Raw genomic sequence first — 23,331 nt, 5'->3', positions numbered from 1 at the left:
TGGAGTTAAGAATAAGACACATTTAAATGTTTTCGCAAACTTGTTAATACACTATGTAGAGACTATGGAAATTGAGGATTGCTATGTCTGCATGAAGCTACCTACCTCTGTAGCTGAAGGCGTGACATACCATCACCTGCCCCTGACATACGGAATATCCTGTAGCATTTTAGCAAGCTTATTTTACAAAAGAGGACCGTTACAGTACTATTACTCTAACAATGACGTGATCTTTTCTGAACTTCCTATATGTGGGAACCTGAATCCTGTACATACCAAAAGTGACGTTACTCGCTATATGGGCGAATACTTCCTGACTATAGGCAATATAGACATAGGTGACGCACACAGAGATAACTTGACCTGTTCTTTGCGTGAGCAGGAAAAGATGTTCCTGAACATGGCAGAGAAGAGGAGAATAAAAATACAAAGAAAGGCAGATGACGAAAGACAGAAAACGCCAAAATGGGCTAAGGACATGGAAGGCACCTCAAAGGGTGGGGCGGGACCTGCTCTGTTGCTGGATTTTGAAAGGAAGGGAAAGCTATGTCTTCACCGCGAGAAGACTAGCTATTATAATAACATTTTCATTGGTTCCAGTGAATGTGAACATAATTACAAGGTAATTGGAGGATGGGGTTTCAAAAATGGGTCAGAGCCTGTGTTTCCTGGAATTTATTATATATGTGGAGACAAGGCTTATTTCAAATTGCCGGATCACTGGTATGGAAGCTGCTATTTTGGCATTGTCTTCCCGAAAATATACCATGTGAATGAAGTTGCTGGAAGCAGTGAAAATACTAATGGCTTAGTGCGTAGTAAAAGAGAAAGCGTAGGTGAAATAATGGGTAGTATTTTCAGTGCACTGATACCTGAGTGGGAGTGGGAGTGGTTCTGAACACTCACAGAATTTGCAAATTGTCCACCATAGTAGATGTGTTGTCTACGGACACAGCTCATGGATTTCTACTGGTCAATACCGAAATGGTTGCGATCAGATCAATGGTTTTGCAGAACAGACTTGCTCTTGATACCTTATTGGCAAAAGAGGGCGGAGTCTGCCGGATGTTGAAGGCGCAACATTGTTGCACTTATATTCCGGACAAAAGTGTGCAGCTCAAAAGATATGTGAAAAACATTACTAATTTGGAAAAGGAACTCAAACCACTCGAGGTTGACAGTGCCTGGAAGAGACTGGTAGATGGTCTCTCAAATGTAGGTCATTGGCTTGCTAGATTAGGTAAAAGCTTATTGTTTAAGGTACTGATGCCAATTGGAATTATAGGTCTTATCCTATTTTTCATATTTGTCTGTTGCAAATGCCGTAAGCACACCAGAAAGCGTCAAGTGAATGCCAGAGGAGTGAAACGGAGTGTGGATGAGCTTGAATTAGAGGAAATTAATAATCAGATATACAAAAAGGTGAAAAATTCTCACCCTACCAAAAATGAGAAAGAGAAGCTGAATCGCTTGCTGGAAGAGATAGAGTTGTATAAAGTGTGAGAAGTTGGCATCTGGTTCCATTATTTTTGTGATGATAGTAAATATCATCAAAGAGGGGATTGATAGAGCAAGCTTCGCATCGCGACTTGCTCGAGTCATGAACCTCGCCTGTGTGTAATCAATTAATAACATTTGTACGTCTTACTAATCTTTCATTTTTATATACGAACGAAGTAGATGAAGCTTGCTTATGTGTTTTCTAATACAACTAATCCATGTCCCTAAAACATGGCCGCCGCTTGGAAAATTGCTTCTGCGCATGCGTCAGTCACACTCACGTGACCTGACGTAGTTATAAGTTTGGTGGGAAAGGGTGCGCATGCGTAATACACAGCTTTTTGCAATAACGTGGTACTGCTCGTGCAGTTGCTCTTGTGACAGTGTATAGTTTGCTAATTTCTAATTGCATAGTATATTTTTATAATAATAATAATAAAGTACGAAATTATGACATGTAATACATTCATTCATTTCTATGTATTAATTTGTTCTCGCTTACTTTTCATGTACCGCGGGAAATGGGGGTCTGACTGAGCCGGGAACCATCTTGAAGGTCCCTTCTGCGCAGGTCATGCAGCCTGGGGAAGTTCAGCCTTGAACAGTGGAACTCAGCCAGCTGGCAGAGATGGGCAAGATGCTCCTGAGAAAATGACCTGCGACCCAGCAGGACGGAGTCATGTGTACCCATATTGAAACAATTGTTAACAATTCATTGTATTCCACTGGTCTTTCTCATGAGAACCCCAATCTCGCTAGGCGGTACCCAGAGATGCAAAGTAGGCCTCCAAATAGTCTGTTCTGATTGGTGTGTTACCCAAATCCTACCTTAGGACCAATCCAAATTGAGGGATTCTGACACTTTGCAACATTTGGGGGTGGTACACCGTCCCAAAACAGTATATCTACCCTGGGTTCACCTAGGGAAATTGTCCAACTTGTCTGGTTTAGCTGACCTGTCACTGACCCAACGCACTCAATAGGTGACTGAAGATACAGAGCGCTGCGGAGCACTCTGTCCGAAATTTGACCATAGACTAAGGTTTTACTAAACCTTAAAAGTGCTGGCGAAGCACTTTGCTGGGAGTTCGCTGACCCAATCGGGTCTTGATCGATAGTTGCAGAGAGGGTGGAGCGCAGGCGTTGCTTCCGAACTGCGGGTGCCGGTCCTGTCCTGAGGGTCCTGTCCTGAGGGTCCTGTCCTGACGGTCCTGTCCTGATTCTAATCTGATCTTCCTGTCCTGTCTTGGGTGTCCATTCTGCACCTGCTGTCCATTGAGGGGTATCCTTCCTTGAGGGGTTCCTGTCCTTAACTGACCCGTGGCCAGGGCTTGGTTTCCACACCAGTCTAGGTAAATATCACTCTGAAAACTCTGAATCTTGCACCTTTCTGAATTTCTGTCTTTTGCTTTAATAAAGACATACCTTTGCATATGTTAATTTTCCATGCCTTTTTCCGCAACCGTTGAATCATAAAGTCATTTGCATTTGCTTCGTAACATGTTCCTATGTTACCCTACCTATTAGAAATTATATTTTGCATTGCAGTTTGTCATTTCCTGATATGGTCTAGAACATCTTTACTTAAACTATCTAAAGAACTTTTGCCCTAAATGCATAGTGTGTTTTGTTTCTCCTATAGTTATATAGGATCATAGAATTTAACATAGTATAAACTTAGTCCAATAAGGAATCTCTAGTACGTGCATAAGATTGTTTCCTTAATGAAAGTCCATTCTTAAACTTTCTTCTAAATCTGCATAGCATATTCCCGTTGCATCTCATATCAGAATTTCAATGATTACCCTGACATTATTTCTCTATAGTTATGTACTTTTCATTATCTTGATTATTGACTGTCTTATTCTGGTAAATCTAATGATTTCTGAGAACGAACTTTAGATAAAGACTTTAAAACTTCCAGTTGTCCGTGGTCATTTACAAAGAATTTGAATATTATTTGTTGGGTTTGTATTTTGCTGCCTTTCCTTTTACAGCTAGCTCCCTGATCCATTGTGGTCATAGGTACCCGCATCGGTGGATGGTAAGTCAGGTACTCCGAAGAATAACGAAAGGAACTCACAAATTATTGATAGTAGACCGTGAGGTCATCCGATCAATGTATATGGTGATTTGAAATATATGGGCCCGAAGCCGGAAGTGGCGAAATTATTGGTCGGGTGACCCGCGCGCTCTATCACATGCATCCGGCAATGCCCTTCTGGGCCAGGTTGATCATATTGCCAGGGAAAAGAATAATGGCAGGGAGGCCCCCTGGTGTTGATGTTGGGTTTTCCAATAATCCCCACCCTCCATTCCTTTTGAGTTATGATAGTGGGGACTGGGTTGCCTTTAAGGGGGATGGACAGTTATTTTGACTAGGGTTACAGAAAAAGTAATTACTAGAAAACACATATTTTTTTTCTAGTAGTACAGGCCAAATGTATCTGACTCTGGACAGCACTTCTGTGTCTGCGCATTCTCGCTCTGTTTTATACTGATATGTGGTGAATGGGGGGAGTTTTCAAGTGGCTTGCACAGGGCGTGGCTTGTGAATAGCACATAGCTTCTGACCCTCCCCTCGCTGCCTTAGAGAGACCCCTCATCTTTGAATTTGTGGAAAGGTGCCATCAGCACTTCAGGGCAGGCACTCGAGTGTTGGTGTTGTCCTGGGGGTCACTTCAGATGGCGATGGGTGGTTCTCGTGTTAGTTAGATGGGGCAGGAATGCAGAGACAGACTGAACATGTCATCTGTATATATGATGTTGACATTTGTGTTTGGATCAGGTGTCTACATGTTGTGCTAGGTGGTTCATCAATCATGGCTTATGGTTATTGATGTTTGCATTCCATTGTTTAAGATCAGTGGTTGTTGTATGTTGCCAATAAATAAGGGCTATTTTCACATCAAACAATTGGGGTGATGTTAGTCATTTATTTATTTATTTATAAAGTTTTATATAGCGCGAACACGATCCCAAAGTATATCAGATGTGGACTCCACTGATGAAACATATCACACTACTTAGGTAAGGGTTAATCCTCCTTTACAAGTACATGAATGCATAGTTACACCACCAGAGATTTTGCTGTTTCTTTCGGGGATTTTTATTTCTTATATGTTTTTATATGTCTGTTCACGAAAAGCGTACACCATTCCTTTAACTTCCCTCACTCCCTATTTATTGTGTTAGCTACCCGTGTTGTGCCTGTCCTGTGTGTAAGTACTTGTGTGTGTATGTGTGTGCGCATATGCATATGTGTGTGTGTTTGTGTGAGTGTGTGTGTGCGTGAGAAAGAGAATCATGTGACATTCATTCTACTACTGCCATCTGTCCTTCACGTACTGCTTCTGTTAGGGAAGGCTACGCAGCTTCTGCTTATTTTGTACCTTTGTTGTGTTGTTATGTTTGGTATACAGCTTTCCATGACATAAAAGACATAAGCATTCATATTTGCTGTGCTTGTTTTAATGTGTTTACATGATGTAAATGAAAAAGTGAACACTCACAAAATATGTGAGCAGTTTTCTTTCTGTTTTACGTGTGAGTAGTTTCTGAAATTGCCTGGACAGCATTTTAAAATTTTGAAACAAGTTGAAAAATGGCTCCATGCCAAGTACAACACCATCAGCCAATTCTGGTATTTTTAGTCAATAGCACTTTGAATGTTCTGGTTTGGAGCCCAAAATGAAGTGTTAAAAGCAAAACTACAAGCCCCACATTGCAACATGTGGTCGACTATAAAGTGAGCAATGCCATACTGCCTCTTGGCATGCTTGAGAGAAGCAAAATTAAATTTAAGCTCTTGACTCTTATTCATTTTCCTGTTGGCAATCGTAGGATAAAAAGCTCAGTGGATGAGAGGGCAGAGACAGTCTTTCAAAACCAGATGAGAGCACCACACTGTTAATGGGCTAGCATTAACGTTTCTTGGAACACCAACCAGCCCGCGAAAAAGATGTTATTCACCATAACAATGTAAGCAGTAGTGGTTGAACATTTCTGAAGAGGCACTTACTTATTTACTGATGCTTACTACTGGAGTATATGAGTATGAAAGGGGTAGGCCCTTAAAACTCAGGACCTGGGTCCGTTGGTCAGTACAAATGAGGATGGTCTGAGTATGGCAGATTTAATATACATATATATATAAATTCAGATAGGACCATGTTCACCTTAAAATTTAAACCAATCAAAAAGAGAATTTGATTATTTGTATTTCTTTCAGGCGTTTTATTCATTCATAGTCAAAATAGTGTCGAGCAATTTATGATAAAGACATGTAATTGTATCATCATTACATACTGTATTCGAAATCGGTGCTCTCTGTGAAAAGGGAAGGGTAGGTGAATAAGTGAGGGGGACAGAGTAAAGGTGTTGTGACATAAATAGTTGCATCCAAGTTAAAAATGAAAAAAACCTCTACAACCAAGCTAATGGGCAAAGGTTCCCAATTTAACATCACACATAGATATATGAGAATACATCTCTCAATTTGCTCCTATGGTGTGTCAAGGAAAAACGGCGTATTTCTACGTTTCGACCCCTGATACGCAAGAAGGGTGATTCACAGCCTCATGTTGGGGTCTTCGTCAGGAAGAGGAAAGAGAGCATCAGCCGACGGTCAATGAATGTGCCGTCTGCTGGAGGGGCTTTCAAATGCTCCAAGGGAATTGGTGTGCCGGCGAAAACTAGGCACAGGTAGATCAGTCCTCGATGGGGGTGATTTATCTTGCAGGGTTGGAATGTCAATGCCACCCTGTTATCCCAAACGCGTGTTCACTCGCGGTGGGGCTCTCAGTGCCGGTACGTTTTACTTTTTTATGCGAGCACGCATCAGCGCTATTACTTCACGGCAGCCTGCATCCGAAGAGACTCGCGGTGCAGTCTCTTCGGATGCAGGCTGCCGTGAAGTAATAGCGCTGATGCGTGCTCGCATAAAAAAGTAAAACGTACCGGCACTGAGAGCCCCACCGCGAGTGAACACGCGTTTGGGATAACAGGGTGGCATTGACATTCCAACCCTGCAAGATAAATCACCCCCATCGAGGACTGATCTACCTGTGCCTAGTTTTCGCCGGCACACCAATTCCCTTGGAGCATTTGAAAGCCCCTCCAGCAGACGGCACATTCATTGACCGTCGGCTGATGCTCTCTTTCCTCTTCCTGACGAAGACCCCAACATGAGGCTGTGAATCACCCTTCTTGCGTATCAGGGGTCGAAACGTAGAAATACGCCGTTTTTCCTTGACACACCATAGGAGCAAATTGAGAGATGTATTCTCATATATCTATGTGTGATGTTAAATTGGGAACCTTTGCCCATTAGCTTGGTTGTAGAGGTTTTTTTCATTTTTAACTTGGATGCAACTATTTATGTCACAACACCTTTACTCTGTCCCCCTCACTTATTCACCTACCCTTCCCTTTTCACAGAGAGCACCGATTTCGAATACAGTATGTAATGATGATACAATTACATGTCTTTATCATAAATTGCTCGACACTATTTTGACTATGAATGAATAAAACGCCTGAAAGAAATACAAATAATCAAATTCTCTTTTTGATTGGTTTAAATTTTAAGGTGAACATGGTCCTATCTGAATTTATATATATATGTATACTACTGGAGTATAGGCCATGCACCAGGACACTCCAGCCATCTCTGTCCTGGGCTCTTCTTTCAATCTGTCTACAGGTGTAACCCATCTCCTTGCAGTCAGCCTCGAGGCCTCGACCAGGTGTTCCTTGGCCTTCCTCTATTCCTTTTCCCTTGATTGTTCCAGGTCAGAGCTTGCCTGGTAATGTTTTCATGCAGGCTTGGGGGGGATGCTGCTAATCCTGCTGCCTTACCGGTTATTTTGTTGCCAGAAGGGGGACGTTGCCAGCTCGCGGCCGCTGCCGCTTTCAACGCCCATATCGCCACCACCACGTGGAGAGGGGCCTGCAATACCCAGAAGCCCACAGTGGCGCTGCCTCAGCGCGTCACTGTCTAGCACCAGGAGGTGCTTAAAACCGAGGGAGGCCCCACGCAGCACAGGACCCGCGCGGGCGAAGCCCGGGCCTAGGGCGGGCCCGTCCGCACCCGTCATCGGCAGGCAGAGGCTGGGCTGGGCCACCCCCCAACATCTTTAGCGGAGCTACGATTTATGATTTTAGACTTAAGGGGACATTGCCAATATTTTATTCTATAGCACGGGCAGGAGGAAAATTGTTGTAGACAAAGCTGTGCTTTCTAGTGGTTTACTTTTGGCAAATTAGTGCAGTATATCTAAGCAAGTGCGATAATTAACGCCATGAGTAAGAATTCACGTAAGGGGGGGAATGGGGCAGGAGTAGTGGGCACCTTATATGCTTTCCTCTCTAGGGCTGAGTCTGTGTTAATACACGAGATCCAGCTCACCGAGCGGAGGCTCTCTTTAGAACCATCAAACCCATTTACACTGCAAGCTTCCTTGCCAGAGCCCAATGCCATTGTAGCTACGAGCCCTAGAGCTTTACAAAGGATTGCTTCTAACCCACTGCAGGGCACCCCTGAACCTCTACTATCAGTTAATTCCCCCTGCTCAACCCCGCTTCCCTCCCCGCCACTCACCAGCACTAGGTATCTTAAGTCCACACAAGTTCCCAAAGGCAAAGAGCAGTCGAAGAAAAGAAAAGCGCGTAGTGCCCCCAAAACGAGTCACCAGATCTCTAAGCAGGCAAAGAATAGGAATGTTGCGTGTGAGTTGGGAGGGTCTACGGAGATGCCCGTGGTTTCAGATAGCCCCATGGGGAGTGAGAATAGTATTAATCCATCCCCGGTAGTGCCTGGCCATAATTTTCTTCAGGTCCCACCGGACTTTCTAAAACAGCTTGAAGAAAGATTACTAGCTTTGATCAATCCTGTTCTGGTGAAACTTGATGCAATTGATCAAAGGTTAAGCACACTAGAGCAGCATATATCCAAAAATCTACCTGCCAATCCGGGAATTAGACATGTTATAGAGCCAACCGATAGAGAGTCAAGACTTCCACCTAGCTCCCCACGTAGTGGGTCGGTATGTCCTTCATCAATTTCAATGGCAATTCCCCGGAATCACCCAATACCGTCTGAACATACTGGTAGAGTAGGGCCACAGGGCCCTATAGGTAGATTACAGGGTCGGGGAAATGTTTTGCCAGTGGAAGCCTCACTACATCTTCCACCTGAGGCGACACCGTACACCATTATCCTAGCCAACGTACCGAAACTCCTACACCATGAAGAGGAGCACTGGTCCTCTCTTAAGAATAAGGCACTCCACTTCCTGAATACTAAAACAGGGCTAGGGAACCACATTTTTAGGGAATTTTAGATGGTGAGAAGGGTAGCTTGGGTTGGTCATTCTCAAAAAGGCATGGATGGTGATTGTGTTGTGCTTAGTTTTAGGTCACAGACTATGGTCCGGTCTATACTGGATCAGGCAGCCGACTTCAGGCAGAGTATTGAGGGCATCAATGTCCTCCCGCTGGGTTTCTTTTACCGACTAGTGATAGGCCAACACGTAACCGGCCAAGAGATACCAATAGTACAATTGTGGTGTACAATAGTTTTGAGGTGCTTAGCACATTAGATGCCAATGATTGACTGTCCCTATCTACAGATTTAAAAACCCCTGGAGCAGGCTTGTCACAAGGGCATGGTGACGCTGAACTCATACATCATGACCAGAGAGACGAAGTTATTGCTCTACCGCCTACTGGCTCACCGAGTGTAATATTATTAATACTACTGATAACAATAGGGTAGATCACATAGGGGCAATTAGCTCTATTCTAACCCTAAGGTCAGTTGCTGGCTCAGTATCAGGTCCAACGACTTTTAACGCTATTCCTGGTGCTAGTGGGTGCCGGCAACGTGGCAACCTTAGTTCTGGTCTTACAGAACAATCCTTGGTCTCATGGAACATCGCAGAGCTGAAGAGTAAGCTAACATCCTATGACAGGTTAACATTTATAGACAAACATGATGTCATTTTACTCCAGAAACCACAGTATAGACTAGGCTGCCTAAATTTTTACAACCCGGCCACTCCGAGCTTGAGGGGTAGACCGATGGGGGGCTTGACCACCTGGGTTAGACAGGATGATAGCTACCAAGTCAGCCAGCTGGATTGTAAGCGCAGCGATATTTTAATAATTAAAATTCAAAGCCCCAAATTTAAGGATCTTCATATTTTTAACATCTATGCAAGGGGCAATCCCAGGGGTAAAGCCTCTGAGACCATCACTTTGCTAGACTCGCATCTTGACCTTTACAATGGCAAGGGGATTACACTAGTAGCAGGAGACTTTAACTGTTGCTTCGAACCGCTAGGTATTAATGATATAGACTTAACACTGGAGGAAGATTCTGTTTGGGACATCCCGCAATTGTCCATACCTCCAATTAAGAAGTGGTCAGAGGCTGCATTACAGCTTAAAGTTCTAAGCCTGGAACAGGGGTTAAGGGCGGCAAATGGAGAACAGAATCAGATAAGCAGGGAGTTCCCACTTTTAACAATGGGATACGTGGCAGTCGCATAGACTATATCCTTTTTAATAAAGAGAATTGGTCCTCTATTAAGGATATGGTTGTATTAGAAGGAGTGGAAAGTGACCATAACCCGCTTATATTATCCGACGAGTTGTTTGGAAGCAATCTGTCAGAACCTAGTACAGATGTAATTGACACCTTCCTTACTAACGATACCAGGAGGGTCAAGTGGTCAGACTGTCTTCTTAAAGAGCAGCAATGAGTGAGATGGCGGTAGAGGCTACAACTGAGCTCCAGAAATGTGTCACTATGCAGGACATGATGTCTAAAGTTATTCCAATTCATATTAATCTTTTTAAAAAGCTCAGGTCTTTTTTTTATAACTGAGGTACAAAAATCGAAGTATAGGCCTAAAACTAGCGTGGAAACATGGTATGGAAAATCATGTAGGGATGCCTACAAAACTTTGGCCACGGCAATAAGATCTAAAGATAGGGACCGGATTACAAATGCAAGGATGGCGTACAATAAAGTACAACATGAAGCAAAACGGGCTTGGGTTGAACAGTACTGGTCGGAGCTATACCACGCTAGTATAGATAGGAACATGGGTGCATTCTGGGATCTGGTGAGATGGGGGAAGGGGCGTCCTAGGGACCAACCACAAAACTATATTCCCCCAGATCTGTGGGTCTCGCACTTTACGACTCAGTTTGCCTGCCCGGTTTTTGATATGATGTTGTGCTCTAACATCCCGAACATTCCCCTAGACATTACACCATTACATTTTAGCTTAAAGGAGGTCGAAAGAACACTTAATTCTGTCCCAAAGGGTTCCGCATGCACACGAGCACCATAGATCAGGTTTTTAGATTTGTTTTAATTTACTGGCGGGTGGTAATCCTTAGAGGTGGCACTCTTTTCGCGGCATTTGTCGACCTTAAGTCGTCTTTTGACTTAGTACCGCGCACTAAGATGTGGAGTGTTTTTGTCGAACAAGGTATGCCACTGAATGTACTGGCTTTTTTAATTAAACTCCATGACGCAAATTTTGCACAAGTCCGGTGGGGACAGCAAGGCAAAGTTACAGACAGGTTTCCGTAGAGGGGTACGGCAAGGGTGTGTCCTGGCCCCTACCTTGTTTTCACTGTACATTAACAGGGTGATCCAGTACTTTAAGAACCACCCTACCGATGCTCCCAAACTGGATGGCAAACCGATCCCTCTGCTAATGTTTGCAGATGACACTTTGTTAATATCGAAAACGCAGCAAGGCCTACAGAAGGCTATTGTACGCTTTGAAGCATTCTGCAAGGACTATGGCCTTATTATCAATGTGACCAAGACCAAGTCTATGGTCATGCACAATCAAAAGCTCGTGAGAGGGAGGGTTGCAATGAATGGTGAAATGTTACAACAGACCCAACTCTTTTCCTATCTTGGCATAACCCTGGGTTATAAGTTGGAATGAAAACCCCACATTAACCAGTTGGCCACCAAACATGCACAGTTAGCAGGTGCACTATTAAAGGAACATCGCCTCTCGGCCACAAAACCCATTGCCCCAGCACTAAAAATGTACAGCACCAAAATAAGCGCGTTTATCCTCTATGGGGTAGAATTATGGGGGTTTAGCAACTAAGCTCAACTTACGAGCTTCCAAAACAAGTTTGTGAGGGGATTAGTTGGCCTTCCTCCATCTACGCCACTCTTGCCCCTTTTTTACGGTCTGGGCTGCCAGCGACTAGAGGATGTGGCACGTTTTAGACCTGTGGCCTATTGGAGGAGACTCTGGGTTACACCTGAACTCTCCCAGTACGCCCAGGCCCTCCTCGAAGTCCGAGACGCAGATACTGCCAATAGAATTTTATGGTTAAAAGAGGTCAAGGCAGTTTATACCGCCATGGGTCTGAGCTCACTGTGGGAGAATCCTATTGTTAATTCCTTTCCACCCAGAAAGGCTTTCAGGGAGCTATACTGGTCAATGGTCTCAATGCGAAACTTTAGAACTTGCACTGGCCCATCAATCACAAGAAACTTCCTGGAGCTTAAACAAGAAACTGCATATGAGGGCTACTGGGATTTTATCACACTTCCCGGAGACAGGAAACGGTACCACCAATATAGGGTGGATACCCTTCCTGTCAACTCCTGTACCGGCATATGGCAAGCTAAAATCAATTTATGTTGTCCATTTTGTCCACTTCAGCCGGAAATTATAGCCCACATCTTGTTTATCTGCCCAGAGTACAAATATCCCAGGCACACGTGGCTGAAGCCAATTTGTTTGCTGAAGGGTATTACTACTGGAGCAGAGGCACTAAGGATTCTCTTAACTGACTGTTCAGAACCCATTGTAATTGCTGTCGCAAAATTTGTACACTGGATGTGGGCTATACGGATGAGAAAACTACGCCAGAACTAAAACTATTTCATTTAACTGATACATTCCTTGTGCATAATTTATTCTGTGATGCTCATTGGTCTTCGAGCTTGGACCTTTTTATATTCTTAACTTATTATATAGGGTTTTAAATTATGGTTTTAGATAAATTATTATATAATGTATGGATTAACTTGATGACTTAATTTTCTGGTAGAAAAACAACACACCTGCCTATGCTGAGCAGTTTTTTTCTAAACAATAATTAGAAAAGTGTGCATGAGAAATAAGCATGAACACTTGCTTTAGAAATTGCAACATTTGTTTTAATCCTTTTCAGACTATTTTGTTTTTTAGTCTTTCTTTGTTTTTTAAGCATGAGAATACAAAAATAGTAACAAGAAATACTATACATTTACATACAAACAGGGCAACAATAAGAAAACTTCGGTATGTACATCAGTCATTCAAACTCACATTCAACACATTCTTGGCCATCCAATCATACAAAAACAATCACACTGGTCCCATCGTCATAACACAGTTGTGAAAAATGCAAGAAAAAATAGCATTTGCTAATTATAAACGTTAGTCACAATTTTTTAGTTCTTTCCAAAAGAATGATCTTTTTTCAATCCTATGACATATCCTTGTGAATAATAATGACACGGGACCGGGTCAGGTCGACGCGTTTCGAACCCTATCGTTCCTAGGGTTCTCCTCAGGACCACAGTGTTACTAAAAAAGAAGAGGAAAGCTATAATCACTACATCGAAACCTGGGAGATCAACGTCTCAACCAAAGCCCCGCTAAACTCAGCCTACCTGAAAAAAGTGGGTCTACGCTCCTCAAGTCGTATGGTGAAGCCAATGTGCGTATTCCCAGCAAAGGAGAGGGCGAAGAAGTGCTGTGAAAGAGAACACGTAACCTCAATCATACAAGCTCTCAGATATATCTTTGTGTCTGGGCTAGTAAAGTTGAATCAATAGGCCGGGTTCGCGCACTTACCTAAAGAGCAGCGCGTGTCTGCTGAACAATTGTTTGCCAGATGGATTGAGCTCGGTCCGCGTAGCATGTGGATCCGGCGTCCCTGAAAGGGGGAAGTGAAGGCTATGCGTGAGGGATCGAAATTCAAAATTCGGGAGCAAGGCGCCAGTGTGGCGGCTTCGAACCCGCGCTTACACGCGCCTTGGTCAGCTTACCTAGAAAAAGTATTCCAACACTCCAAACGGTACTTCGGAAGTGATCGCTCCTCACCCTGCAGTCACTCGCAGGTTACTGAGGCCTCCCTGCAGTGTAACTAAAGAGAAAGCTCGCGCCCCAAGGGCTGTAGGGAGTTGTAGTCTCATGTAAGGTGTTCTGGGAGATGAAGTCCTGTGGATGTTAACCTGTCTACGTTTTGTAGATTTCAGAGATTTCGTTCAGTCCATTGACCGCTGTGTCATACTTCATGATCAGTAATGCCTCTCTCTGATTTAATCTTACTTCCAAGTCCCCTCCTCTGGGGTCTTTTTCGATTTTGGACAGGACAGTCCATTTGAGACTATTTTTTTCATGTTTTTTCATCATCCAATGGTGTACCAAGGGCGCATTTTCCACTTCTCTGCGAAGTCTGGATTTATGCTGCGTAATGCGTTGTCTGACCTCTTGGGTTGTCTTCCCAATGTATAGCTTTGGGCAGGGGCATAGAATGGCATAAACAACATTTCTTGTTTTGCAGTTTGTAAAAGTTTCATGCTTCCAATGAGTGTTGTTAAAGGAGAACATTGTTTCCTCCATGGTGTCATGACAGCAAATGCAAGTGCCACATTTGTGATGTCCTTTAGTTTGGGAAAAGCCGAATAGGCTTCTTAGAGTTGGTAGTTGTTTACTGGGTAATGCTGCCCTCACGACATGGTTGGCCACGCTCTTTTCCTTCTTAAAGGCAAATAACGGTGGATTCCTAAAGTCTTCATGCAGATCTTTCACTAGATGCCAATTAAGATTTATTAGCCTCTTCAATTGATTGGCAGCAGGGCAGAAGGTAGAAACACACACCAATCGATTTTGCTCAGCCTTAACTTTTTTTTGCATTAGTGTTTCGCGAGGCGTCCACCATGCTCGCTTGAGGGATAGCTTTAAAAGTTTTCTCGGATACCCTCTTTGGAGAAGCCTCTCCATAAGAGAGTTGGCGTGATCAAAATAATCCTCTTTTCCAGAACAATTCCTTCGGATTCTCAGGAATTGCCCAAATGGTAAATTCTGTCTCAAACTTCGTGGGTGGTTACTAGTGAACAACAATGCTTTGTTCCTATCAGTCGATTTTCTGAATAAAGTTGTTTCCAGGCTTCCGTTACAAGGGACCACTTTGACGTCCAGAAATGTGATGGATTGATTGGACGATGTGCAGTTAAATTTTATATCGCTTGTGCGTCCATTAAGCCATTCGACAAACTCATTGAGGGTTTCCAAAGTTCCAGTCCAGATGAAGAAAACATCATCTATGTACCGCATATAATGCGAAATTTGATGACTGAATGGATTATCATTATAGATAAATTTCTTCTCGTATAGACCCATGAACATGATCGCTAGTTCCGGGGCAAATGGACACCCCATGGCTACTCCCTTCACCTGGAGGAAGTAGTCTGAGTCGAAAGTGAAAAAATTCTTTTTTAGTGCGAAGGATGCCAGCTGCAAAATGAACTCAGTAGGGACCTGACAAGGTCTGTCACGTGTGTCCAAGAAACATGAAAGTGTCTCAAGAGCCTGATCTTGGGGAATCTGCGTGTATAATGACACGACATCAAGCGTCACTAGAAGTTGGGAATTTTGTTCAAAAGATACTGTGCTGATTCTTTGCAGGAAGGCCGTGGTATCTTGAAGGTGAGCTGGAATCTCTTCAATGAAGGGTTTAAGGAAAAACTCAATATACTTCGCCACTGGTTCTAATAAGGACTCGCACCCAGATACTATGGGGCGTCCTGGCGGGTTAACTTCGTCCTTGTGAATCTTGGGTAATAAATAAAAAACTGGGGTCCGTGGATTCTTATTCTGTAGAAAAATCAGTTCCTTGGGTCCAACGAACCCTAGATCAAATCCCTTCTGGATCGCTACGAATAGTTCACTCTGGATTTCAAGTGTAGGATTTTTTGTGATGCGCCTGTAGCATGAGTTGTCGTCCAGTTGGCGGAATGCTTCCATTTTATATTTATTAATATCCCATATCACCACTGCTCCCCCCTTGTCTGCTTGCTTGACTACTATAGTTGTGTCATTTTTTAAGGTTGTTAGAGCCTCTTTTTCAGCTTTTGCAAGGTTGAATTTCACAAAGTTCTTCTTCTTTTCTAGGGCTGATATTCCTGATAGAACCGTTCGTTCGAACGTGATGATCTCTTTAGGGATTTTTGAGCCGGCAGGACAAAACGTGGATTTCTTCCTTAATCCCGTTACTTCTGGTTGATGTTCCTCGCATGTATCCAAAAAGAATGTTTTTAATCTTATTTTGCGACAAAATTCCAATGTTTCTAACTTCATCTTAATGAAGTCTGTGGGTCTCGACGGGACAAAACCAAGGCCCTTCGTCAAGATAGATGTTTCAGCCTCATTCAGAGTTCTATCAGATAAGTTAAAAATGGATGGAAGATCTAATTCTTGTAGAACCGGGACCTTGTCCTCATTTCCCATGGCTGGACGGGACGTGACCGACCTCTGGGTTTCTGGGGGCCTTGTCCTAAAAAAGGTTCCTGGTTTTGTTGTTGTCGTTGTCCCTGGTCTTGTGGATTGTTTTGCCTGTTTTGATAGGATCTATTGGTATTGTTAGAATCACTTCCAGAAGAAATCGCAGCCCTTGAGAAGGAAATTCAAGACAATCAACTTATAACTGATTCCAAAGGACTCCTGGAAAAGGTGGAAAAAGAAATCGGCGAATTTAAGGACTTCACGGTAGCCCAAAAAAACAACAAATTCGAGCTGGACAAGAAAAATTTCTCTCTGGAGTCCGTTTACCCCTATTTGAGAAAAGACTTTTATTCCAACCCTGAGTCAAGGAGGTTCCTCCAGGATAACCAAGGTCGATCCCGACGTAAATTCGTGTCATTTACGGATTCATCTTCCTCTGGAAGTGATTCTAACAATACCAATAGATCCTATCAAAACAGGCAAAACAATCCACAAGACCAGGGACAACGACAACAACAAAACCAGGAACCTTTTTTAGGACAAGGCCCCCAGAAACCCAGAGGTCGGTCACGTCCCGTCCAGCCATGGGAAATGAGGACAAGGTCCCGGTTCTACAAGAATTAGATCTTCCATCCATTTTTAACTTATCTGATAGAACTCTGAATGAGGCTGAAACATCTATCTTGACGAAGGGCCTTGGTTTTGTCCCGTCGAGACCCACAGACTTCATTAAGATGAAGTTAGAAACATTGGAATTTTGTCACAAAATAAGATTAAAAACATTCTTTTTGGATACATGCGAGGAACATCAACCAGAAGTAACGGGATTAAGGAAGAAATCCACGTTTTGTCCTGCCGGCTCAAAAATCCCTAAAGAGATCATCACGTTCGAACGAACGGTTCTATCAGGAATATCAGCCCTAGAAAAGAAGAAGAACTTTGTGAAATTCAACCTTGCAAAAGCTGAAAAAGAGGCTCTAACAACCTTAAAAAATGACACAACTATAGTAGTCAAGCAAGCAGACAAGGGGGGAGCAGTGGTGATATGGGATATTAATAAATATAAAATGGAAGCATTCCGCCAACTGGACGACAACTCATGCTACAGGCGCATCACAAAAAATCCTACACTTGAAATCCAGAGTGAACTATTCGTAGCGATCCAGAAGGGATTTGATCTAGGGTTCGTTGGACCCAAGGAACTGATTTTTCTACAGAATAAGAATCCACGGACCCCAGTTTTTTATTTATTACCCAAGATTCACAAGGACGAAGTTAACCCGCCAGGACGCCCCATAGTATCTGGGTGCGAGTCCTTATTAGAACCAGTGGCGAAGTATATTGAGTTTTTCCTTAAACCCTTCATTGAAGAGATTCCAGCTCACCTTCAAGATACCACGGCCTTCCTGCAAAGAATCAGCACAGTATCTTTTGAACAAAATTCCCAACTTCTAGTGACGCTTGATGTCGTGTCATTATACACGCAGATTCCCCAAGATCAGGCTCTTGAGACACTTTCATGTTTCTTGGTGTCAGGTCTGCCGTGGTTGCTCCTCAGGATCGGGTCGATGCTATAAAGGGGGCCCACCTCTCGATCGTCCCAAGTCCGCCTGACAATTGTCACAGACTGTTAAGGAGATCAAGCGGGGGAAAATAGAAATGTCCGGAGGGGAACAGCTGGGCAACTGGGACCTCGACCTGTAAGTACAGAAGCAAGGGGTAAGTATAATGACAACCTTACCAGTGAATAAATGATAAGGTATCTAACACTTGGTGCCTCACCTGTATACCCTACAGGCATGCGTGAACGAATGGAGAATCTACAGGGCTGCTTCTAAATCCCCTGGCATGCGCTACTAGAAGACATAAGACAGAGAACATTAAACAACCCCCATGTTCCCTCCCATCAGGTGACCGGAATCTTGAAAAAGCAGCTGTGATATTAGGATACCTACCCAGTTTTGGGATAAAGAATAACCAAACACAAATGCCCAAACTATACACGAAATGCGATCACATCCATTCGCGGTCCGTACAAAACAAAAGGCTCCTCCTCCTAGGAATTGTATGATACTATTGTTCACTGGGCCGTTCAGGACAAGTCAACCCAATTTATGATGCATACGATCCCTTTTTTGTTAGGTGTTGATTGAAATGAAAGGAACTCAAATATGCCCAACATAAAGTATAAACAAAGCGTCTCTACAGATCCTTCTCTGTAAGCGCTGAGGAATGATATAGGGCGATGACTGGTATCGCGGCACCCAAGCCCAGGTGTCCTGCAAAACCCAGATCAAAAGCTAACTGGTGAATATAGATAGGAGAAGTACACCAAACCTTGGCTCCACCAGCGAGAAACTAGCCCCACACTTGTTTGTTAGAAAAACCTGATTCTCTGTAATCCGGTGTCCAAACGGGCGCTTCCTAAGCCCCACCAGAGTAATCCCAGGAATCAAAGGTACAGACGTCAGAGGACTTCTCCGTAGTAGGCGCTTCCTAAGCCCCACCAGGGTAATCCAAGCACTCAAGTACAGCAAGGTGATACACAGCGCTAGTAGTGAGCGCTACCAGCTTTCACCTCGGGAATTCGAATACCGAAGAGCGCTAACAAACGCTTTCCGCCGCAGCAAACAAAGAACCTTCCAAAAGAGACAGGAAACAACAACCAGAGACTCTCCTCGCCAAACAGGAATAATCGGCAGCGCGCCTCCATTGAGACGCAGTATTAACCACTCCAGTCGCACAGCGTCATAGGAACGCGCCGCCGCAAAGGATCATGGGATATGTAGTTCCCAAACCTGTTCAGTTCCAAAGAGCAGGCAGTGATTTACCAGCGGTCGGGGGAATCGTGACAGTACACCCCCCCCTCCGACATTCACTGACTGCCACCAGGCTTCCCAGGATGAGACAAGTGGAACCTCCGAACCAGCCGAGGAGCATGAACAGCACCAACCGGCTCCCAAGAGTCCTCCTCCGGCCCGTAACCCTTCCAAGACACCAGGTACTGGAGCTTCCCCCTCACCCTACGAGCGTCCAGAATACGCCGCACCTCGTACTCCACCTCCCGCTCAACCCTCACAGGCGCAGGTGCCACAGGGCCTGGACCTCGAGCAGGTTTGAGCAGCGAGACATGGAATACCGGGTGTATTCGGAAGTGTGAGGGGAGTTTCAATTTCACCGCCACCGGGTTAACATGGCGCATCACCTGATACGGACCAATGAACCTTGGGTTGAACACGCTGTACTTCCTGAAACGAATGTTCCGAGTGGACAGCCACACCCAATCCCCCTGTTTGTACTCAGGACAATGCCTTCGGTGTTTATCAGCCTGGGATTTGTATCTCAGTTTTGCTTTTTCAAGATTCCGCCTAGCCTGCAACACCGTCTTCCTCAACCGCACTAATCTGGACTGCAACTGTGGAATAGGAGCATCAGTGACTGGTACACTCAAGGGTGCGAACCTGGGGTGGAACCCATATGTACAGAAAAACGGGGTATGCTTAGTAGAGGAATGAACTGCGTCATTATAGGCCACCTCAGCAGACCACAACCATTCCACCCACGCCTCAGTAGTGGTGTCAACAAAACACCGCAGGTATTGCTTGAGGGTCTGATTCAACCTTTCGGTCTGCCCGTCCGTTTGTGGGTGGAAGCTGGTAGACAAAGAAGAGGCAATACCTAATCGGTCGCACCAGACCCTCCAGAACTTTGCGGTGAATTGTGCTCCCCTATCGGAAACGATAACCTTGGGAAGGCCATGCAACCGAATCACATGTATTAGCAGGATATGGGCTAATTGACTAGCTGAGGGAACCCCTTTATAGGCGATGAAGTGGCCCATTTTCGTCAAGTAGTCCACCACGACTATGATAGCCGTCATCCCTTGGTCTTTAGGGAGACCCACCACGAAATCCACAGAGAAGCTCTCCCAAGGGCTCACAGGAGTGGGCATGGTTTGTAACAGCCCTTGTGTTGGTCGATGATCGCTCTTAGATTGCGAACAGACGTCACATCGTTGAACCCAAGCATACACATCCGGTCTGATTGTTGGCCACCAATAGGATCGTAGCAGTTTTTCCAGGGTTTTCATCCCTCCAGTGTGTCCGGCGCATGGCAGAGTGTGGCACCATCGAAACACTTGTTGTCTTAAGGCGAGCGTGGGGAGAAGGAGCTGGGACCCCTTTCTCGGCAATCCTTGCCGTATTCTCCATTCCGGGTGTAGACGGATCCATGTTTTCCAAGCAAAGGTTTGGATACCTTTCTTGACCTTGTGGAGAAACTCAGCCGTGTGGATCACCCCTACCACTTGTCGAGGTTCTATGATGCTGGTTTCTGGGGACGCCGTCAGTTCTGGATGACTTTCTTGCCGCGTAAGAGCATCAGCTTTCCGATTGTCACAACCCGGACGGAAGGTTACCACGAAACGAAACTCCGAAAAGAAAAGCATCCATCTTAGTTGTCTGGGGGTAAGGTGTCTGGCTGCTCGCATAAACTGCAAATTACGGTGGTCGGTGTATACAGTGATTTGGTGTGCAGCGCCCATTAGCCAATGCCTCCATTCCATGAAGGCGTCTTTGATCGCGAGCAGTTCCTTCTCCGCGATGGTATAATTGCGTTCTGCTGGGTTTAACTTACGCGACATGAAGGCGATGGGGTGGAGATGGCCGGTACTCTCATTCCTTTGCGAGAGGACTGCTCCCACCGCTAGTTCTGACGCGTCTGCCTCAACCACGAAGGGGAGGTCCGGTTCGGCATGGACCAGTATCGGTGCTGACGTGAACGCAGTTTTCAACCGATCAAAAGCGTTCTGTTCTTCCTTCCCCCATACAAAGGGGGTGTTCTTCCGAGTCAGTTTTGTGAGCGGCGTTACCATATCGGAAAAGTGCGAGATAAACCTCCGATAGAAGTTCGCGAATCCAAGGAGTTTTTGGATGTCTTTCACAGAGGTAGGTCTTGGCCACTCCGCAATGGCCCGTACTTTTCTTTCGGCCATTATCTGCCCCGATGGAGTGAGCATGACTCCCAAAAATTCCACCGTGGTGACGTGAAACTCACATTTTGTTAGTTTACAGTACAGTTGGTTTCGTCGTAAGGCCTCCAGCACCTGACTCACATGTTTGATATGTTCAGGTTCATCATTCGAGTATATTAAAATATCGTCTATATAGACTACTACAAAGACATCCAAGTAGTCTCTCAGTACCTCGTTAAGGAAAAACTGGAAGGAGGCAGGGGCGTTGCATAACCCAAAGGGCATAACCAGGTACTCAAATAGCCCGTACCTGGTTTTAAACGCGGTTTTCCATTCATCTCCTGCACGTATGCGTACCAAATGATAGGCTCCCCTCAGGTCCAATTTCGTATAGATCCTGGCAGATCGAACTTGCTCTAACAATACCGGTATTAATGGGAGAGGGTATTGATTCTTTGTTGTTATGGCGTTTAACGCCCTGTAGTCAATACAACAGCGCAATTCCCCGTTGGCCTTTGGTATAAAAAAAAGCGGGGAAGCTGCTGGAGATCTTGATGGTCGGATGAAACCCAAGGCAAGGAGGTTATCCAGATATTCCCGAAGATGTTTGGTTTCAGGTTGTGACAACGCATAGATTCGACCACAAGGAACCACTGACCCTGGTGTTAGGTCGATGCGGCAGTCATATTCTCTATGCGGAGGAAGGACTTCCGCTTTCACCTTACTGAATACCTCCTCATACTCCTGGTAACATTGAGGAAGTTCAACCTCTTTTTCAGCGGCTGTAGAGATCATATGAGTGGCTGCAAGTATCCTGGAAGGTTGATGAGACTCCTGGAGACAGTGGTCAAGGCAATAAGAGGAGGAGAACACCATAGTCTGTTCATTCCATTGTATGATGGGTTCATGCTTCTTCAGCCAAGGGAGTCCCAATATTATTCCATAGGTAGGGGCCTGGATGAGGTTGAACGAAAGTCGCTCCACATGATAACCCCCATACCACATTTCGTACTCCGGGGTGTGTTGGGTAATAGGACCGGATTCCAACACATGACCGTCTACTGCAAATACGTCTTCGGAGACGGATTTATCCACCGGAGTTACTCCCAACTTCCTTGCTTCAGTCAAGTCCATAAAGCAACCTGTGGCTCCCGAATCTACCATGGCCCGGACCTGCTTAGGGTGTTGATCGATCCATAATTCTATGTCCACGAAGAACAGATGTTTTCCCTCTAAATCCTCCTCTGTTATTGAAGGGATGAAATGTACACTCGAGTCCCTCCCTTCCTTTGGACTCAAGCGGTGGAGTTTTCCGACCCTTTGTCCACTGTGGATACTACTCCTTGTCCTGCACGATAGCGTCCTCCCTTTGGTTTCACAGGACATTCGCGCAGGAAGTGTCCTTTTTTACCGCAGTACAAACACAGCCCGAACTTGCGACGATGTTCTCTTTCACTTGCGGTGAGGGATGCTCTCACCACTCCTATATCCATGGGTTCAGGTTTCGTCTCGGCTTTCTCCCCACCGTTTGGTTTCTCCCCGAACAGCAAAGGCTTGTCCTTTCTTCCCGTCTCTCCTTTTCTCTCTCTCAGCCGGTGGTCCAGACGTAAGGCCAAATCTATCAGGGCCGCACATGTGGTAGGCTGGGGTTCAACTTGTGCAATTACGTCTTTTAGGTTATCTGTGAGCCCTTGGTAGAATAGAACCAACTGTTTGGATTCAGGCCAATCGGTTTCAGCAATTAACCTCCTGAAATGGTTAAGATATGTCACTATATCGGAATTACCTTGCTTAAGGACAAGCAACTCCTTATCTGCGGAAAAGGTTTCTGCTCTCCTGTCGAAGGTTTTTTCAAATTCTGCCCGAAACAAGTCCCAATCGTACAGGATCCCATCGTTATTCCGAATGATAGGGACCGCCCACTGAGCTGCCTCGCCACCCAAATAGGAAATCAAAAAGGAAACCCGTGATTGGTTAGTAAGAAAACATTTGGGCTTACAGGTGAAATGTAACATCACCTGTGTCATGAACACCTGCACCTTCTTTCTGTCTCCCATAAACCTTTCCGGGGGGGCTAAGGGCACAGGGGAGGGCATTTCCACCACCACTGATGCAGGCTGAGGGACAGGGTTTCCTGCATCAAACGGATTCCGCTGCATGGCATCCATTCGTGCCTGTAACGCTGCAGTATCCTGGCGGGAGGCGGCTAGTTCCGCCTGTACTAAGCCTAATGCGGTTAGTACCTCATCTAAGGAGGCCATCCTTTATGTTAACCCAACCGGGAGGAGCAAATACTCTTGGGCCGATTATTCT

The sequence above is a fragment of the Lissotriton helveticus genome, chromosome 5_1 (genome assembly GCF_964261635.1).
Source record: "Lissotriton helveticus chromosome 5_1, aLisHel1.1, whole genome shotgun sequence".
Classification (NCBI taxonomy): domain Eukaryota; kingdom Metazoa; phylum Chordata; class Amphibia; order Caudata; family Salamandridae; genus Lissotriton; species Lissotriton helveticus.
Note: the sequence above shows the minus strand (reverse complement) of the source record.